The sequence below is a fragment of the Glycine max genome, chromosome 14 (genome assembly GCF_000004515.6).
Source record: "Glycine max cultivar Williams 82 chromosome 14, Glycine_max_v4.0, whole genome shotgun sequence".
Taxonomy (NCBI): Eukaryota; Viridiplantae; Streptophyta; class Magnoliopsida; order Fabales; family Fabaceae; genus Glycine; species Glycine max.
Genome location: NC_038250.2, coordinates 13,884,897 through 13,899,964, shown reverse-complemented (window position 1 = coordinate 13,899,964; position 15,068 = coordinate 13,884,897). Strand labels below are relative to the sequence as shown.

Here is a 15,068-nt window from a genome sequence, read left to right as displayed (position 1 = left end):
CCTTGAAAGATGAGAGAAATAAGATTTCACTTCCTTTGACCTTTCTTTTCTGCCTCTCTCCGTTCGTGATGGCTATGAATGAGAGAGAACATTTTTCTGGTCAGGAAGGGGACCTTATTTCACGTTAGTGGGTATTAAGCCCATTTTATAACCACTACTCCCATCAAGTAGCAGTTAACCCTAGAAACTTCTCCTATTAAGCCCAATTACAATTTAGCTCTTAATCGTTAATTATTTACTTATTAGTCCCTACATAAGTCACATGTCTCTCACATGAGACATTAATTCTTACACAAACCTCCTATTGCAAGAAAGTTTTCAAAGAACGAGGCTAGTTAGGGTTGCAATCAAGAAGAAAGAAGGTTGAAGAAGACGTGGTGTGCGTGCTGGATCACTTTTCTATTCTCATTTCATTCATCTATATTATATACTTTTTTGGTTTATATTATTAATACAAAACTTTATGTCACTTAATTCAGATTTAAATTACATTATTTTCATCTTTTCAAAATGTCATAGTATATTTTACGATATAGAGGGTACGATATATTAATTATCACGGGTTGGACGTACTTTCTTGGGATAAGGATTTAATACTTCTAATCTCTCTATCTTGGGTGTATAAATGTGTGGAGTAATATGTTGATATGGAAGGGATAGTGAAGAGTATTGGTGAGTCCAAAAATTAGATATGAAAAGTTAAGATTTTTCTTCTCTTTCTTTACAAGTTACAATTGTAAGCCGTGTGATTTCTAATTTAATCTCCATTCTTGTTGACTTTTAAATTTGAGAAACAAGAAAATAAAGATTACAATGTTATCACTTTTCTGATGTCATGAAATAGCGGATTACAATTGATGAGGTCGTGGAAGGATGAATGGTTCAAGAATGAGCATCAACCTGCTAGATCTTCCCAGGAAAATATTAGCTCTGATAAAGTAAGTGCTGGTTTCAGTGAAGCAACTGAAAACCCTTTTGGTTTCACTTTTATAAATATTGGTTAAATATTTCTCGGCAGAGCTTTGAGTTCTATCCTTGATGTCAATGTCCTTGATTCAAGAAGGTATACAAAGAAACCTTCAATATTATATTATAAGTCTTTCAAAAGTTTTAATCTGGTTTCCAGAGATTTTAAACGAACAATTCAAGAAAAATGTCCATTTAACATATGTCACAAGATGAGCATCATATGTAACTATATAAGATGAATACATAGAGATCATACCTCTGTGAAGACAAATGACTTAAATTTATAACAGGACAATTTGATATAGAATGGATTAAGAACAAAAAAAGTATATTTAATCTCCTACTATGGAGGCCTCTTCAATTAAATATTCATTTTTCATCCTGATATTCTTGTTAATAGATGATAGCTTCTGTCAATAGAATAAAAAATATTATATATTTACTGTATTTAGTTTATCAATCCCTAAAATTTCCAGATTTAAATGAGCAATAAATTCATGAAACTTAGTTGAAATGAACATTGTTTCAAGTTACTAGTGAGAGATGTTCCTACTTTCTAATGATCTCTGAGGCAGACCCTTTCTTTCACGCGGTTGAGATTGGAAAGATCCGTGGGGATACTGAGAAATTTGACAAGGTAAGTTCTAAAACCTTAATGAACAATGATATGTTTTGATGCTGAATTCTTTTCTCCCCATGTGTTTTTCTTGTAATAAATGATTTTCCTTGTTTATTAACTTGAGTTTGGAATGAACTGTTAATGTTCGGAGTTCTATAAGAATCTCTCTGCTAGACTGCAAGATATCATTTGGTTTGGAAAGAAGAGTCTGTCAACACAGAAAAAGATGGTTAGTTACTTAGTTTTGATAGTGACACAAAAATAATATTTTGTCTTGTTTTGATAAGTATTATGTGCTCTTAATTTAAACTTCTAATGTGCTCTAGCTCCTTGGACTAGGGTCAACTAAGTTTTAACTTCAGTGTGAATGTGTGATCATTGAAAGAAAAAATCAAATCTCTAATATGCTGTATGTGTGATGGGAAGTATATCTTAAAATGAATTTTAGGGGAAAAATAGCATTCCAAAATTTAGAGGATGAATGTTAAATAACTTTTTTATAGCTAGGGACCAAAACAGAAATTAATTTTTTATTATTAATAAATAATTCATTTTATATTATACTTAAAAATATGTAATTTTGAACACTATTTAACAATGATAATATTTTTTATTTATTTATATTTTTAAATTTTAAAATACAATTGTATTTAATAAGGAGTAAAAAAGTTAATAAAAAAAATGTTAGAGAAAGATTTAATATTATTATATTGGTTTGATAAAAATAATGCAGGCGCAGGCATTGGCATCGTAAAATAATATTCGTATTCGCAGTGGAGTCCACGCGCTCTGACACTTGCTTATATGCGCGAAGCTGCTATTCCCATTTCCCACTCTTTCTTCCCTCACTCATCATTTTCACTTTCATTTGCTTCGGAATTCGAGAATGAGAGAAGAGGTTATCAGCTACGGAGGCACCGTTGATCCAACACCTGCTGCAAGGTACTAACTACTGCTTTCTTCTCTCTCTCTCTCTCTTCCTCGCAAGCGTTGAATTCAATTCTTCCCTAATTAGGGTTTCGTTTCGTTTTGCGTGCATTTCTGTAACCGCTGTTTTCAATTTGCTCGGTTTCAACTTCAATTGATCAGTAAAACGCAATACTATTTGCTGTTGTTGCTCCTGCACCTCGAGAATTGGATCTAATTAACCAAAAAAAAAATGCGGTGTCGAGCTGTTTTTGTTGCGAATTGTGTGCTTTTGAAATGTTGTGCTTATGCCCTTACCTCCTAATCAAGGCTAACTTGCGTGATTTCTCTACTAAGTACCCACACTGATGGCTAAATCGTCACCATTATATATCTCCTTTGTGTAAAGCAGATACAACAATAGTCTTATCTCAGCCGGTGAGGTCACTACGTGATTCTTTTTAATATTTTTTTTTGCAATGTCCTTAATCCTCCTCTACCCCTTTTCACAGGGACAAAAACTGCGATCCACTCTCCGCTTCGGAGCCTCTAGTGACCTTCGCATGTGTCTAAGCTACCTTGCCCCATTTTGTCATTTTTTTCCTTGATAGATGTCACACTAATAATATCTCTCGCTATACAATTATTTCACATCCTGTCTTCTTTTTTTTGTGGTCACTCTTCCATCTTAATATACTCATTTATGCTGTTCCTACGTTTTTCTCTTGTCCATCTAAAGCCTAACATTCACTACCACAGTATGTAGCTGGTTGCCTGGTTGTATAGCAGTATGATAAAACTTCCCTTTAAGGTTGCTAAGTACTTTGTGGTCACAAATAACCCCATTCCTTTCTCCATTTTAACCACTTAACCTGTGTTTGACATATTCATTAATTTCTCTATCATGTTGTAATATTGATCCAGATACTTAAACTTAGAAACTTATGATATGATATCTCCAATTTCTATTTCCAAATCATTTTCTTTTTGTTTCTTTCTTGCTAAAATTGCAATACACATCCAATGTCTTAATCCTACTGAAGTGAAAACCCTTTGGTTCCATTGTGCGTTTGTAAAGCTCAAATTTAGAATTAACCTCCTTCCTTAATTCATGTAAAACAGATGGTTTCTTAATTTTCTACGGATTTGAACTTAATGCATATGTGATGTATGGGTGGTGACTGGTGATTGTAAATTGTGATATTTTTATAAGACACTCAATTGTTTTGTCTATTTATTATGTTGTTTATTTGACCCTTTCAATTGACAAATTATTCATAATTTTATCAGTTCTGCTGGGGCATCATCCCCAGCTGTTCCAATGAATGTTGGCAGCATAGATGGGTCAAGTCATGGACAAGTCTCTAAAGCGGCTTCTCTCTCGTGTGTTGGTTCACAACCACCATGGACTTCATTGAGCACAAGTGCTGGCGGTTCTGCTTTTTGATTCTTCAAGATCTTCATGTAGACCTTGGGAAAGAGGAGATTTATTAAGACGTTTGGCTACATTTATTCCTTCAAATTGGCTTGGGAAGCCTCAGGTTTGAACTGACCATGGTTTTCCCTAATTATATTACAGCCACAATGTGTATATTTACATTTTCGTCCATCTTTTCCTTGTGGGTAGTATGGTACTGATTCACTTATGCTTCAATATCTTAATAATGATATCATGTAGGCCTAGATGACAAAGAGTCGCATCTTGTATGTCTAAAGTCAAGAATGCATATGCTTGTTTTAAACTTGTAATGATTACCCTTATAGATTATGATAGGAACTTAAATTGTTATACAATGTAAACAAAATCAGTATCATGTATCACTTTTTGACCATAAATTTAAACCTTGGTTCTACTTACAGCCTGTAATCTAATAATGGCAGCTGAACTTTGGAGGCATTGTGCAGTTATATATATTTTTGGTACATTTGGGTGGTTAGTAGCACTCAAAGCTTTGACACTAAGCGTGGATCCAACTGAATGTGTTCAGTGATGTGAATTTTCTACTTATTACTCTACTGAAATTAATTTAAATCTGGGATCTGTCACATTTGCATGAAGTAGTTGTCCTAGGATATGTTGATCTTTTAGGGCATAAGCTTAGCTATTGAGTATGCATAGTTAATATGTTACACTTGCCACTCCAAGTCTTCTAAGTAGATTACATTTCCATCACACTGCAGAGTCCCCTTTTCTGCTTCTGACTTTCATTAAGCTTTGGCCAATTCATCTATATAAAGCCTCTCTTGCTCATATTTTGAACCAAATAATAATTAGAAAATATCAATAGAGATAAAATTTGGTAGGATGAGCAGACTTCTTCAGAAAAGTGTTGCCAGTGATCATAACAATAAACAAATAATTATATTAATTATTGCATCATTATTTGCAGAGAACTGGATGAATCTCTAAGACCGGGTGTCGTTGCTTTAATAGATGCTTGCTCACGTGATGATATTCAATATCTTCATACTGTATTTGGGGGTAAGTAATCTTGACTCGATAGATTTTACGAAAGGAGTTAAAGGAAGAATCTAACTTAAGTTTCCTTTTTGTAGAAGGACCTTGCAGAAATATCCTGTTAACTCTTGTGGGTGATCGCAAACTTACCGAATTTAAAGGAAAAGTTTGATCTTGAAATTCTGTTGGTGGTAATTTTTTGTGCAATCATTTTATTTCCCCGCAGAACTTTCAACAGAGATTGATAATGAGGTGTCGACTAATATTCATAGAAAGCAATTACTACTCCCATGGAAAACTTTGTTTATGCAAATTCTATACGTTATGAAATCAGATCTTCAGCAGCTTCCATTCTTAGTGGAACTTCGTTTTTAGATGTCTACTTCATATTTAAGAACTTGTATCTTTGTGATGGGTACCTTAATGGTAGTGAGATGTATTCATTTTTTAGGAACTGGTAAATACCATTTGCATTCAGTTTGTAGTACAGTACAACATTAGCAATATTCAGATGAAAGCAAAAACTATCATATACCTACTTCTTCAATGAGCAGAGATAAATGCAAAGGCTCTAGTGTTTGTTCTTTCGTTGAGTAACTGTTTAAGTTTTTATTTCAATTTGGAGTAACATTATCCTTTTGGGTTAACTAAATTTTTAGTCCTTGAACTGTTTTAAATATTAGATTTTAGTCCTTAAATCAAACTTTGACTACTCAAGGTTCTTAAATATTTTTTTTTATTACGGTTTTAGTCTTTACTGTATATTTATATCATTAAATGATGATGTGTTATTAGTTTTATTATTAATTTATTAAATTCTCTGACTGTTTGTTAGTGACTAAAAACTGTCGGAAAATATTTTAAAATAATTTAGATAATAATAAAATATAATTCTTTCACAATTCTCTATCTCTCTCTTTATGTCTTTCACTCCATATCCATAGAACTAAATTTGAGAAACCCTTCCACCAAGTAGTGCCACCACCAGGAAGCTAGCCTTTATTGACCCACACTACATTATTGAACCTCCCTCCCAGGCCAACACACCTCACACTTTGGTCCTCTTCACCAATTTCACGGGATCCTCGACAATAGATTTGAATCTAGAGCTTGTGGAATCAGACTCCACAGCAAAGACACATGAGGTTGTGACAGCAAAGACCCTGTGAGAGTTGGGATTTGAGATCTGGGATTCAGAGATTGGAATACGGTAGTCCTAAGATTTGAGATTTGAGATTCAAAGGTTTAGTTCTTGAAGATCAATCACTAGGATTTGAGTTGAGCGTGACATTAATTTGTCTTGTGTTGATTTTATTCGCTATTTTTTTTTTACTAGAACATTTATCTTTTTTCGGTTAATGATGGATTGAAATAATGATACCGGACAATGTCTCGATAAATTAAATTTATAAACTAATTCCTAGATTATTGATACTTGTGATTGAGGAATGTTAGTTGTCTCATCTATTTAATATTACATGCATACCTGATTTATAAGTTTAAATAAGATTTTGATTCATGGAATTTAACATTTTTTTTCTCAAAAAAGTTCTTATTAGTTACAAGCATTTCCTTTTTAGTCTTTATGATTAAAATTCACTAAATTTTTGTTAAGTTCAACACGGTCAGTCACATGAGTAATAATGTCACTATAATGTCATGTCATTAGTAGAGGGAATAAAAATAAATAAAAAATTACAGAAAAAAAAGAGAGAAGAAAAAGTTTATAGTGACTAAAAATAATTTACAGGAATAAAAAAATTATAAAGTAAAAGAAAAGTGACAAATTTGAAGGCAAACAAAATTAAGCCTTAAATATATAATTTTTAATCAAAAATTCATATAAAATAAAATTCTTAAATAGCAAAAAAAATTGTATTTGTTAGGAATCATACATTTTCTCAACCTTCTTTATTTTTTCTTGTTCGTCCCTCTACCACTTACAAATTACATAAACACTCACTCACAATCTGTTACTCTTTCTCCCTAACACACTCATTGCAACAAAATAATAAACTCTAGGCACCAATTTAGGCTTTTTAAAAAATAAATAATATACAATCTATGCACAAAGTGTTTTTTTTTTTGTGTCTCCAAGAGGGAAGGAATAAAGTGAGTGATCTTAGTCATGAGCAACAAGAAAAAAAAAGAAGAAAAAATGCATCATTATTAACAATTTTTTTTATTATTCAAGATTTTTTTATGGCTTATTATTTTCCATGCGTGCAAATTTGTCCCTTTTTCTTTTGATAAGAACATTTTTTTTTTCATTTTCGTCCCAATAAATCCTTTTTATTCACTTTTAGTCCCTCTAAATTATTCTCTTATTTTTTATTTTTAGTCCCTGTACTTTTTTTTTTCATTTTTAGTCTCAGTGAAATGACAAGGCCCACATTACCCTATATATTGATGAAATTGTCAACTTAGTGACTCAGTCATTGAAGATGACGGGGCTGGTGAAAATTGCTTAACTGGCTAAATGTGTGGATACTTAAATCAATCACATAAATCATCCAAATAAACAGTGCATCATAAACAATAAAATGAAGACATCCTCCTTTTTAAAGTAAACAAATAGACGAGTACCATAATATTAATTTCTTTTTATTTTAAACAAAAAATAGTGGTGATAACAAATAATATGTAACCCAAAAATACATAATATTATCATTCTAATTAAATCATAAAATGTACAGTGAAATAATCTCTTGTATATCCGTTCATAGGCAAAACTATTCTCGTGAATATTTGTTCTCACTCTGATCGATTGGCAAGACTTATCCTTGGTTTCCTCCGGGCCTCCAGAATTTTCTCCTTCAATTTTGTTAGTGTTGCCAACAATGGAACATGACAGAGACTTAATGAAACATCTAATGTAAATCCAAAACAACATAACGTAAACCAACATCAAGAAGCGTTGAGCTCATCCACAAGTATAATGGAACCATGACACCAAGTCTATGAAGCATTCAATGTAACTTCAAAACAGCAAAAAGGAAAAGAAAATCAAGCATTAAGATCGTCCCAGATACATGCACAATATAGAGATTTTCTAATGAATAAAAAAAATATACAGATTTTCTGAACGAACAAAAGTAATATTTTATATTCATTCCTCATGCAGGAATCAAAAATGATTTTAGAAGATCTCCAGAGACGTTAGAAGATATTTACCTGAACTGTAGGTACTATGAAGTGCTTCAATCAAACTGGATGGAACAGTATGCTGAAGACAATCACTGGCCTCCGCCTTTTTCATCAACTTCTCAAATCCTCCGACCTGGAATGGGACAAGAATTTAAGATGCATGATTTAGGTTCAAAGGTTAAAATAAAACATAGGAAAACAAGAATATTCATACTCTAGTATTGATAAATTAAATTAGTCAGTCAGAGGGATGAGAGAGCATCAACAAAATCCTAATGGTCATTGACTACACTCAACTATAGAAACAATAGAATGATAATTATTCAAGCCAAAATAGAAAGTACTGATATAGCGGGATGGCTGTTATTTGAGTGTTGCTAGGTGCACCCAGCAAAATTTATAAATGATAAAAATGTCCCTGGTCTTTTTTTTTCATCAGAAAAACTTTTTTTTCCTACACTTCACACAGCTGCCATTTTTGTTCGTTGTTTTTCTCTGTTTTTGTGGTTTTCGTGCGACATTGTCTCGGGTTCTTTGTGAATGGTTAGGTGCGGTGAAGGTGAAGGTGCGTTGCGGTGGTCGGCGGCGGCAAACGAGGTACGCAGAAGGTGGTGGTTGTGTCGCAAACGTAACTATTTTTAAAATGTGATGTTTTTTGAATTTAGTTTCCATTTTTTTTAAATTATTAATTTGTTTGTATGACCATTTTTTGTTTGATTTGGTTAGATGGACGAAGATGAGTGGATTATGAAATAATGTCTAAACAAGCGGATATGGATTATGAAAATGAAGAAGCATGTGGTGCGAATGAACCACATGTTGATTGTTCCGATGCGTTCAATACTTCTCAGGTTATAATGTTAATGTTTGTCATAGATTTAATAAAATGAATACTGGTAGAAAACTTAAATTATGTGGATTGCTTTGTAGGTGTTTGAGTGCCGAGATGATGTTTTGCGGTGGGCTCGATCTGTTGCTCATGAAAACGGATTTGTGGCGGTGATTTTAAGGTCGGATACAAACACAGGTAGTAGAGGAAGGACTACATTTGTGTTAATTGGTTGTGAAAGGAGTGGCGAGTATAGGTGTAGGAAAAAAGAATTTATCAGAAGAGACACTGAGACTAGGACATGTGGGTGTCCCTTCAAGCTTCGTTGCAAGCCAATGGTTGGAGGAGAAGGCTGGATGGTGAAGTTGATTTGTGGAGTGCGTAATCATGAATTGGCCAAGTCATTAGTTGGACATCCATATGCGGGGCGATTGACTAAAGCTGAAAAAACACTTATTGCTGATATGACGAAGTCCAGGGTATAGCCAAGAAACATTCTGCTAATTCTGAAGGAACACAATGCCAATAGCTGTATGACCATTAAACAAATATACAATGCAAGAAGTGCATTCCGTTCTTCCATAAGAGGAAGCGATCTTGAAATGCAACATCTGATGAAGTTTCTTGAACGTGATCAGTATATTCATTGGCACAAAATAAAGGACGAAAACATGGTTCGTGATATCTTTTGGTGTCACCCTGATGCAGTGAAGTTAGTCAACGCATGTAATTTGGTATTTTTGATAGATAACACTCACAAAACAAACCGGTACAAACTCCTATTACTCAATTTTGTTGGGGTGACACCGACTGGGATGATATTATTTGCCAGTTTTGCATATGTGGAGGGTGAACGCGTTAATAATTTGGTCTGGGCTTTACAACGCTTCCGAGACCTTTTTTAAAGTGTGATGCCCTCCCTGGAGTTATTGTCACTGACAGAGACCAAGCATTGATGAATGCAGTGAAGGATGTATTCCCTGAATGTACAAATTTGTTGTGCAGCTTTCACATAAACAAGAATGTGAAGGCCAAATGTAAATCACTAATTGCGCAAAAAAATGCTTGGGATTATGTCATGGATTGCTGGGGATGTCTGATTGATTGTCCTTCAGAACAGCAGTTTGATGAATGCTTGAAGAAGTTTGAAATGGCTTGCGCACCTTGGCCAATGTTTGTTGACTATGTCAAGGAAACATGGATAATACCACACAAGGAAAAATTTGTTTCCGCATGGACTAATAAGGTAATGTACTTAGGAAACACAATAACAAACAGGTATGAAACTGTTTAGCTATTTCTATTAACGTTGATGAATTGATGGAATTGTATTGTTGTATATGTTTATTTTTATTTGTGTATTTGAAATGTAGGGCTGAATCTGCTCACTCGTCTTTAAAAAGATTGTTACAAAATAGTCTTGGAGACTTATGCAGTGTGTGGGATGCCATGAAGAACATGATTACGTTGCAGCACACAGAGATTAAAGCATCATTTGAAACAAGTACACATGTCGTTGGACATGTGTTCAAAAAAACCTTATACAGGAGACTTCTTGGAATGGTTTCAAGGTATGCTTTAAATCAGATTGCTGCTGAATTAGAGCGTGTTGATTATGCTGGCAAGAATCCCTCAAGTTGTGGTTGCGTGGTGAGAACCACGCTTGGTCTTCCTTGTACTTGTGAGCTATCCAAATATGTTGGTGGTTGCATCCCACTGGATTCAATCCATATGTTCTGGAGGAGACTCAATTTTTCAGACCAAGGGTTATCTGAGCCCGAGGTTAGCATCAAGGAAGTAATGGAAACAATATCCAAATGATTCGAAGAACTTGATGTTTGTGGCAAGTTTACTCTGAAGACTAAACTTTGGGAAATTGCATACCCTGATCAGAATTCGATGTGCCCTCCTCCAGCAAAGGTTAACACAAAGGGGGCACCGAAGAAAGCTATGAGCAGGAACCCAAGGTCAACAAAGCGCAATCCATCTTACTGAGAGTATGTAGATGCCTTTGAATCTATGCAAAATAGCAATTCATCGGTGAGGCGTACTGCATCATCCTCTGAGCAACCGAATCGAAGCACGATGATGCTCATGTTGGACCAGTTTCAACCATTTATGCACGACTTCATTGATAAGATTGTTGATGTCAAAGCTGATGGTAACTGTGGATATCGGTCGGTTGCCGGTTTATTAGGTATGGGTCAAGACTCTTGGTCGGTGGTCCGCAACCATCTGCTTAAAGAACTTGCCAAATTTTCAGAAGACTATATCAAGCTCTTTGGTGGCACGGAGAGATTTGAGGAATTAAGGATGTCACTACTTGTTGATGGATTAACCAAGGTATGTAATTTATGTATTTGATTTTTAAGACTTAACTTTGAAATTAAGTTTGACGTGTATATTTGTTTCATTCAGGTGACTACGGATAAGTGGATGGATATAACGGACATGGGACATGTCATTGCATCAAGGTATAACGTAATCGTTGTATCCTTGTCTAAACAACAAAGCACAACATTATTTCCTCTTAGAAGTCAACCGCTGGCAAATTCTTCATTGGGTCATATAATTTGTATCGGTCATGTGTATGACAATCATTTTGTTGAGGTACATTCTAGATATGAAGTGTTTTTTTTTTTTATATTTATGCAATGAGTTTTGTAGGATTGAACTTTTTTTGCATGTACAACAAGTTTATTTAAAAGAACGTTGTCCCTTACCGCCTGTAGCATTGTTATGGTCTAGCCATTGTCATCCTCAGGCGAAGTCGTGGCCAAATCCATATATTAGCAGAATGCAGCATTACAAGAGCTTCATGATGTTCAAGAGAGACTATGTTGACATAAATGATGATTGAACATGTAATTTATAATGACTGATCGTTTTGAATTGGATATTCACATTTATTTGTTACGTCCACAACAAAGTTATTACTTAATTCTAAAAAAGCATGTATGATATATCATTGTCTGAGTTGACAACACATTGTGAAAAAACGTGTATGATAAATTGTTGTCTGCATTAACATAAAGCGCGCGAAAGGACCTTGCACAGCATGACTACACATGTAGATCTGATGCAAGCTAAAGCATGTCACGTCATTGGTGTAGTTGACAACACATACAGAAAGCATGTGCATGCGTATTTTTAATCTTAAAAAAATACAGCACTGATATTAAAACTCATCTATATATATGACACAGCCTAACACTGTAAAAAACCATAAGTTTCAGTCGTAACCCAACTCTTACAAAAAACTATGGCATTCTTGGGAGAGACAAGTAGTCAGACAGTTGTGAACTCCACATTAGGTTTTATTTTTCCAAATGGATCCATTGTTCACAATGACAGTGGTGTTTCCTTTCAAGCTTCCACTCCAATTCCCATTTGAGTACCTAACGGGTGTGATTTTCAAACGTTAAAAACCAAAATACACAATACCCTTAAGCTAACCGACAAGAAATTTTTGGATGAAATTTACTACCCGCAGCCTTTCACATATGCAGGTAATCAATTTTAGTTTCAATGTATGCAATTGAAAGATGATGCTGATGTTAACACAATGTTAATGTGTAATCATGAATTTTCATTTGTTGGTCCGATTGAGTTATTATGTAGCATTGCTAGAACCCCAGATGGTATTTTAAACTTACTTCAAGCTACTATAACCCCTACTCATGATGCCCTGCTATATTACAATGGGAGGTGGAACATGTCACGCCAAAATGAGTTTGTTGGTTACTCGTTCACAGGAAAAAATCTCAAAAAGTTTGACATTCCCTCCGGATTTACCATGGATGAACTGAAGGATTTGATCAAGCAAGTTGCGCCTACTGGGATTCCCCCTTATGGTATTGATGAAACACAAATGGTAAGGCGATTGTTTTTTCGGAAACCAAGTCACCGTGAGTATTCAGAAAAAGTTATAAAATTTGAAATAATTGAACTCAAAACCAATGATGACATGATAAAGGTGTTGATTGAGTCTAGCTACTGGAAAAAGATTGAGCCAATAGAAATTTTAGTTGTTTTCAGTAAACCTGTACCGAAAATGGAAGAGACGAGTTGTCCTTGTCGCAAAATTAACATGAGTTAATTGTAGTATTTGATGCAAATTTAATTTTATTCGACTATGTTGAAGTTAATGTACTGTTTGAGTAGTTGGATGTGGATTTTCTAGTCATGCTCTCTCCCTTAACACGTGATGAATATCATTATGAAAGTTTTAATTGTGTTTCACTAACCCTATGACACCAGCTCCCTTCAAAGGTAAATATTGCATTTAGACCATGAGTTTTCATCCATTGAATTTTTTTTTTTAACGACACATCTATCTTTTGTTGGAGCTAACAATTTTATTTAAGTTAGATATAAATTTTATAAATATATTTAAGTTAGATAGAACTTTTATAAATAGTAAAAATTTTGATTCAAGTATTTAATATAATTATATATTTAAATTCCATATTTAAACTCAAAACTATTAATTTAACTGAAGCAATTTTACGGTTTACACTAATTAATCTACACATTTGATTCGGTATTTGTTTTTTTTTTGTTCGACAAAATATAAGATTCATCGATTCAGTATTTGTGATCACTAATTTTTACCATACAAACGTAATTTGTGTAAATCATAAATATATTTGACACCTAATAAGAAAAAAAAGAGAAAAGGAGGCAATTCGTTAAAGTCATTTTTTGTTTTTCTCTCTCTATTTTATCTAACAAATTAACAAGATTTATGGCAGACTTTAAAACGGATTTGGTAGAAGGTGCTTACTGATTCGGTTAAATTTTATTTTTTGACTTTGCCCACAGAATCAAGGATTGAATCCAATGTTTATATATGATTGTGATCAAAATACACTAAATTTGTTTGCTCTAATTTATGATGGAACGGGAACCCCATCAATCTTTCACAGTTTTGACCAATTTTGTTCTTTGATTTTTCTTATTTCGTTTATGACTTTAGCTTTTGGTTTCAAGAATCTAGTGTTCTTTAATAGCCTCCTCCATAATACGATGTAGTATACAAGTACAACTAGTAAAATACATTTTTTTTTCTTCTTGTAAGACTTACTAGTGTATGACTTAATTATATATTATTACCTTTAATTTTTTTTTGCTGAAAATATATATATTATTACCTATAAAAGTTTGTAGTGTTTTAGTATTATATATGTCTAATTATAAGGTTTTATTTTTTAGTCTCTTAAAATAAAATATAAATGTTACGCCTAATTATAAAATTACAAAATATAAATACAGATTTTTATCTGAGGAGAGAAATTAAAGATAAACATTTTTTTAATTTGATAGAATAAAATTATAAAATTTTATAAGCTAGATTAGGCAAAGGGAATACACAATCAATGGAAATAAATAAAACTAACATTACTAATGGAAATAAATAAAATCAACATTACTAATGAAATGGGTTCAACTACAATATCGGTATATACATCGAATATCAATATAAAATATGTAAATAAACTACACCTGATCCGTGCACCGCCTACGTCGAGACCTAACATATACTAGCTGGTCCTGTGTGACACTCCTGGCCATCCTGAAGCATTCTTCGATCACCTCATGTGTCGATGAGCCTGGCGTGACCACCCCTAGGCTATGATGGCGCTCCAACCTCTCAGCAATCCCATGGCAAACTTCCTGTTAAATACAAAACAAAAAGATTACACAAATTATTATGAAAATATTAACGTAAATGACGTAAATTATTAGTATTACTTACCACTGCATGTCTAGGCTTTTCCATAGCGGTCCTCGCAGATGTCGACGGTGCTCCTGGCTCCGACACGTGAGGGATATCTGTCTCTGGAGCCCGAGGGACGACTCGGGGCTACGGAGCATGACCATCTGGCAGAGGATCTAATGCCTGGCCTGGTGTCATGAAAGGATGCGAGATGCGGAAGAACCAGTTCATGTAGTCGCTGACACACTGACTTGGCACAGCGCACACCTCACCTGCTGGAACCATATGATCCGAATAGTGCATTCACTGTCGTATATATCATCATACGACACCCATGAATCGACAGGTGGAGCACGAATGGTCTGGGTGTATCCAAACTGCCACATGACCCTCTCTGGTCGATAATACACAACAACGGGCC

At 34.1% G+C, this 15,068-nt stretch overlaps 1 long non-coding RNA gene across 1 annotated transcript; it reads left to right on the top strand.

Annotated features, from left to right (window-relative positions):
- The first annotated feature begins 2,375 nt into the window (after nucleotides 1–2,375).
- Nucleotides 2,376–5,536, top strand: LOC102663940 (uncharacterized). The gene is made up of 4 exons (XR_417986.3): nucleotides 2,376–2,530; nucleotides 3,785–4,035; nucleotides 4,885–4,976; nucleotides 5,051–5,536. It is a non-coding gene; the product is annotated as an uncharacterized lncRNA (long non-coding RNA).
- Nucleotides 5,537–15,068: the final 9,532 nt, after the last annotated feature.